At 40.0% G+C, this 6641-nt stretch overlaps 1 pseudogene across 1 annotated transcript; it reads left to right on the top strand.

Annotated features, from left to right (window-relative positions):
• The first annotated feature begins 2294 nt into the window (after positions 1 to 2294).
• Positions 2295 to 5216, top strand: LOC311606810 (L-lactate dehydrogenase A chain-like; annotated as a pseudogene). Its single transcript has 2 exons — positions 2295 to 2375; positions 4314 to 5216. The product of its transcript is annotated as an L-lactate dehydrogenase A chain-like (transcript).
• The last annotated feature ends 1425 nt before the right edge of the window (positions 5217 to 6641 follow it).

The following is a 6641-nucleotide window of genomic DNA, read 5'->3' as shown; positions in this document are numbered from 1 at the left end:
GAGGCTATACATAGAAACCTTGTCTAGAACAGAGAGAGAGGGGGGTGGGGAGAGAGAGGAGAGAAGAGAGAAGAGAGAAGAGAGATATTATTAAAATGTATTTTAAGATTAACTGATTTCTTTGAAGAGCCAGGCATTTTTTACACAAACCCTATTGCTATAACCTCAGTAATTTTATAACATGATCTAGCAATGATTAAAGTAACATGTTTCTTTCCCTAACACATATTCTTTATTAGATTATTAAGTTATTTTTTCAAATTGAGTCTATATTAGAATTGCCACAGATACACAGTTAATTGAGGAAGAACTGAAGGGTGTAAGACACAGTTTTTGTTCTCTTACTCTGATGTAATTAATGCCCCACTACTTCAAACATTACTTTATAGTATCAAGTAAAGATTTGTAGTTCTTTTCATGTTACCTCATAAAACTCATGACATGTTTTATGATCTCTGTTACTATTGATAATGGAGAATTTTATCCATATTTGAATTGCTTAATTTAGATGTGTAGTTAAGTCACTGATATTTTAATGCATTTTTATGTCCTATGCTTTTACTGGATTATATTGGTTATTTCTAATACTCAAAAAGTTTTCTTCTCTGTACATGCATATGTAGACCTACTATCTTCACATCATAATACTCTATCTTCTTTCGAGTATATTTATTTCTTCTCACATCGCACTGCTACAGATTCACAGTCTGTTACAGGTGGCTCTGTGCTGATTCTAAATTCAAGGGCTAGTGCGAGTGACCGTCACTGGAGAAGGTAGGTACCATCATTGTCCTCTGTGCTCCTGAGCATCCTTTAAATATCTCCTCTCTAGTGAATGCTTTCTCACCAACAGTCTACAGAGCATCCTACAAGCCTCCTGTTCATTGTGTCTTCTTCAAAATATAGGGCAAATATCTCTTGCTCAAAATTGCTTGAGGCCAGAAGCATTTCAGACTTCGCTACTTTTCAAATTTGAGTGTTTACATAAATAATTTCATATGCATGAGATACCTTGGACATGGAGCTCAGATCTAAACACAAACTCCATACCCCAGATTTGGTTTTGTTTCATATATATATACTATCCATGTAACCTGAAGACCATTTGATAAAACGTCTTTAAGCATCTGTGTTTTAACTGAGGTCAGGTTTGGATGTTTCCATTTATCTCTGCTTAGGAAAGACTTGTGTTTTGAAGCATTTGGCACTTTCAGAGTATAGATACTCTTAAATGAAAATTGTGTACAAAACATTGATCTCTAATATTTTCCCTAAAGAGAGATAAATAAATCTCACTCAAAGATCAAACAAGTCTTGATGCTGAAGACTTTGCTGAGAATCCAATGGTGGTCACCTGAGAAACCGGAAGAAATTTCTTGTACTTTACATACTAGATTGTGAGGCAATGGCTCCTGTCCCAGTAACCACATCATCTCTAGCCAAAATCTATGCATTTTGCTGATCAAAGCTGGGCATTTGGGCTATTTTACAGCAACTATGACCTGTTTATTCGTGTGTGTGTGTGTGTGTGTGTGTGTGTGTGTGTGCACGCGCGCGCACGCATGAAAATTTCCCATTAAGAAAACCCTTTTAAAAACAAACTATGTCTACTTCTGGTTTATCTCTCTTGGGACATCAAGTTGCTGAAAATATTATTTTTTTTCTGTCAGATGTTCATTACTTTATGATAAATGTTGACGTTAGAATGAGATGAGAAAAGAGTACATGTAATAATCATGCAATTGATCACTGGGTGCTCACCAGAGGGCTATAGAAAAGAAACTAAAGCTGGAGAGGAATCCTTCCTGTTACGAGCACTGGCTGCTGTGGCAGAGGACCTGGTTTTAGCTCCCAGCACCCACAGAGCAGCTCATCACTATCTATAACTCCAGTTGCAGGGCATCAGATGCCCTTTTCTGGCCTCTGAAGGCACCAGGCACATGCATGATGCACATACAACAAATATGCAGGGAAAATACTTATAAATTCTTTAAAAATATTTTAAACAGAAAAGAAGATGAAGATGAATGCACAGGCTGTTGGAGTGAATGGGGAATCTCCCCCTGATTTTATTTTGTCTTTTGTCTTCTCCATCTTGGGAACTTTTGACTTACTGCCTGATATAATAGTTACCATGAGTGAATATCAACCTCAGTCTCATGGTTGTGAGACACAGAAGGAAAACAATTAGGATTCTTAACACAGAAGGAAAACAATTAGGAGTCTTAACTCCTAAAGAAAGTATGTACTACAATTAACCCTTCTTAGCAAACTATCAAGATGGGGATATAAAAATGGACTTCAGATTTGAGAAGTCTCTTGGTTTGATTCTATCAGAAACTCTGCTGTATCCATTTACCTTGGATAGCACAGAGGTGAGCACAGTTCACTGATAAAGGAGTATTGTGTCTAGAGAGCATGGCTCCTATCTCCTGCCCTGGGACTTGGCAGGAGCTAAATTATGTGAGATTTATAGTTACAGGACTGATTTTTTACTTGAAGTATTTGATGATTTTTCAAAGGAAGTCTGTCTTTATAATTGTGTTTGCTGATTGATATGTGGGACAGAGTATGGGTGGGAACATACCGTGGCATGCTGGAGGTCAGTGCACAAAATCTCAGGTGTTCCTTCTTAACTTCCACTGTTGGATCCTGAGACTGAATCCAGATCCTCAGACTTAAACTGTGATGTGTTTTTGAGGCTGTGCCATCTCACTTGCTCTACACTTAAGTTTTCAGCTGCTTCCATTTTTAATGTTTATTATCACCTAAAGGTGTTTGGTGACTCTCGTGGTTACCCTAGAATGCTGTCTCCTAGTATACCACAAAGTTGGTCACAGACAAGAAATACTGAAACCTCTGCAGTCTACCCTCTGCAGGATAATCCTCAAATTACGTTCAATGCTACCTTCAATAGGTATGTGAACACCAGGAAAACCATTTTTCTCCTAAGTCACATTTTCTTATCCACCTACTGTCTCCATATGGTTATATGAGACTCAATGGATACATTTACTTTCCTTCTCTCTCTCTCTTTCTTTTTTTTTTCCTTGCAAAGATTTATGTGTGTCACAAACCCCACATGTAAGCATCAGATAAGCACATAAAATCCTCTTCACCCTACCTCTATCATTGCTAGTAACCCCTCCTACTTCACTGCAATTACATCCTGAAAAAACCCATAGTTAATACTGGAGACATAAATATTCTAATGTAGCTTTCACTCCCAGTTCAGTCATTTGTGCTAAGGAGTGTCCTGGCTCTTATGCATCTGTCTTTTGTGACAGCATGTAAGAATCTACAGATGAATTCAGACCTTCATTGCCTTCCTTCCCCCTCCCCACCCCCTACCTCAAGGACCCTTCCAGATATCTAACGTCAGCAAATCGGATAAATGTAAAGTTACTTAAACCCTGTGTGCCTATGCCAAGATAGGTGACTATAAATTATTCTAAGACATAAAGAACTGAATTTGTGACTATTTCTGGGAAGCCATTGGTAAGAATTAGTTATCATAATAGCTTTGACAGGGGCAGAAGAGCTCTTGGCATTCCAGTTGGTCTTTTTTTTTTTTTTTTTTTTTTTTAAGAAAAATTAGTAACCCACAGTGTTACAAGAAAATCAAAGCTATTGTTCTGGTTTTGAAGTTCCTAAATTGCATGAGGAGATTATATTTATTTCTCAGACACATTCAGACTTAGTACTATTCCCAAAGAAGTTTGAAAACATTCATCATTTCAGAATGATCTACATCTGTTTCACATGTGCATTTATTAGATGATGGCAAATACATTTTTTCTGTCACAAGGACCCATTGCCATAGCTTCCACCAAAGTCACATAGGGTCTTTCTGTTAGTGTCCCTACACTACATATCCTACTTTGATCTTTGCAAAGATTTACCAATATCTTCTCTACTTCCTGACAGAATGTGTCCAAAACAAAAGAAGCACCACTTATATAATGACTTTGAAGTTTAAGGAGCTACACAGCCAAGTACAGAAAACTTGGTTTTCCAACAACTGGGTACAAACCCTGCCCTGTGTTTACTAGGCAACTGTTTCACTGCTGAGCTATACCTCCAGCCATTCAAACAGACTATTAAAAATTATCTCTTATAACTTAAATAGAGAAGATTCTTTGTAAGTACCATTTTTCTGAAATGATTTATGTAAAAGAAATTAAATAGACTACCTTTTAAATTATCATTACTTTTTCTCACAACTAAGAGTCTGTAGCTTCTTAATCATGATCTCTGCTGTTTAACAGTTTTCCTATTAATGAGTCATAAACTAATAAGGTGAGCAACTTTAGTGTGAAGAAACAGGATATAGATCATTACGAGTGCTTCAAAGTCCAAGATGGCATCCCTCAAGGAAGGACCAGATGATTGTGAATCTTCCTAAGGAAGATCAGGCCCCCCAGAATAACATAACAGTTGTTGGTTGTGCTGTTGGCATGGCTTGTGCCATCAGTATCTTAATGAAGGACTTGGCAGATGAGCTTGCCCGCATGGAAGACAAACTGAAGGGAGAGATGATGGACCTCCAGCATGGCAGCCTGTTCCTGAGAACACCAAAAATTGTCTCTGGCAGACTACAGTTTGACCACAAACTCATCACAGAGCGAGCCCATCAACAAGAGGGAGAGAGCCAACTCTATTTGGTCCAGGGAAATATGAACACCCGCTAAGCTGTCATGCGTGGGTCCTAGGGGAGCATGGAGACTCCAGTATGCCCGAGTGGAGTGGCGTCAATGCTGCTGGTGTCTCTCGGAAGACTCTGAACCCAGAAATGGGCACCAATGAAGACAAGGAGGAGCGAAAGAAGGTCTACCAGCACATCGTTGACAGTGCCTGTGAGGTGACCAAACACGTGTTGGGCCATTGGCCTCTCTACGGCAGACTTGGCTGAGAGCATAAGAAAGAATCTTAGGCGAACACATCCCATCTCCACCATGATTAAGGGCCTCTATGGGACCCAAGAAGATATCTTCCTCAGTGTCCCTTGTGTCCTGGGACAAAATGGAATCTCGGATGTTGTGAAGGTGACCCTGACTCCTGAGACGGAGGCCTGCCTGAAGAAGAGCGTTGACACCCTCTGGGCGGTCCAGAGAGTGCTGCAGTTCTAAAGTCTCCCCGTGTCTTAGCACTTCACCGTCCAGGCCGCCACAGGGTTTCTATGGAGACCACACTCTGTCTCCTCCTCATCTGAGCTGTGGTTAAGTGCACTTGGATTGAGGTGGTCTGGTGAAAAACCTCAGTTCCCACAGCTCTACCCTGATGCTAAGTGGTATTTGTGTAGTGGTAACTTGGTTAGTGTGACAGTCCCACTATCTCTGAAACACCGCCAATTGTGTGCAGACTTCAGTAATCGTGGGAGCCTGCTGTGTCACTGGTGTGCACTGTCACCAAACATGCCTAGGCCAGCGAGTTCCCAGCTAGTCATAACAGGTCTCCAGTGTGTAAGTCCATTATGCCTATCTTGTGCATAACTGACTTAAGGATACTATCTTGTGTATTGTATGTGTCAGCAGTGTACATTGCAATATTATGTAAAAGGTAAGATCTGCATATGGATAATGCAACCAACTACCCAAGTGTCATGCTAACGAGAACACCAAATAAACCTTGAATAGTTAAAAAAAAAAAAAAAAGAAAGAAAGAAATAAAAAATTAAACAACTGGTCACTTGTAACAATCCCTCCAGGCTTATAGTAACTGGCTGAGATGGAAAACGGCATTAACCAGGATTCATGTGTACTGCCTTACTCCATATACTATCCCTTTGCCCTGGCCAGGACTCACAGAGCCTTCTAGAAGGCAGAAGGCCCAGAGGAGGTGGTATCCTGCTTTTTATCTTTTCTACTCTGAGATTTTCTCAACCACTAAGCTGCTCCTGCCTATTCATAAGGGACCCTCCACTGGCAAAGAGCCACTTCCTCCATTATACAGTGTCACCTTAAGTAATATACTGCTGTGAAGGACTGTCGTAAGAGGTTTTCTGAAATAAAGTCAATGTGCTATTGGAAGTTGTCATAAAACATGCATCATATAAATGTTTCTTCTAGAATTAATGAGAAGGCACACTTCCAAATGAGTCCAGAATCAAAATGCCAGAGTTATAAGGCGCCACACACATGCACACACACACACACACACACACACACACACACACACACACACACACACACACAGCTTCTTAAAGACTTATTTAAACAAAAAGTAATGTTATTCTTTCTCCAGAAAAATAATAGCAACAAATGCCTCCTTTGTGAACATAGCCTCCACATAGGTTCGGGTCCCCAGTGTGGGACTGCTCTGGTTCACAATCCTTTTTTGTGACTATACACTCCAGAATAACAGTTCTGCTGAGACCCAGTTTTCTCAGTTTTTACTTAGTAGAGATGGGAAGGATTGTAACAGCGTCTTCCTCAGATGGTTTCTCTGAACACTTAGTTGGGTCGGCATAAACCATGTAGAAGGGCGTCTTGACTCGGTAAACACAGTCATCACTATTGACTGCATGCACCCTGACCAGATCCTCCATTTTAGAGTGGGTCACACTGGGCAGTTTATTTCTGCAAGGTGCCATTTCAGTTCTAGGACATTTAGTTTACAGCAATAATCACATAATCACATAT

The sequence above is a fragment of the Acomys minous genome (genome assembly GCF_964271855.1).
Source record: "Acomys minous genome assembly, chromosome: 1".
Taxonomy (NCBI): Eukaryota; Metazoa; Chordata; class Mammalia; order Rodentia; family Muridae; genus Acomys; species Acomys minous.
Note: the sequence above shows the minus strand (reverse complement) of the source record. Positions and strands in the feature narration are given on the sequence as shown.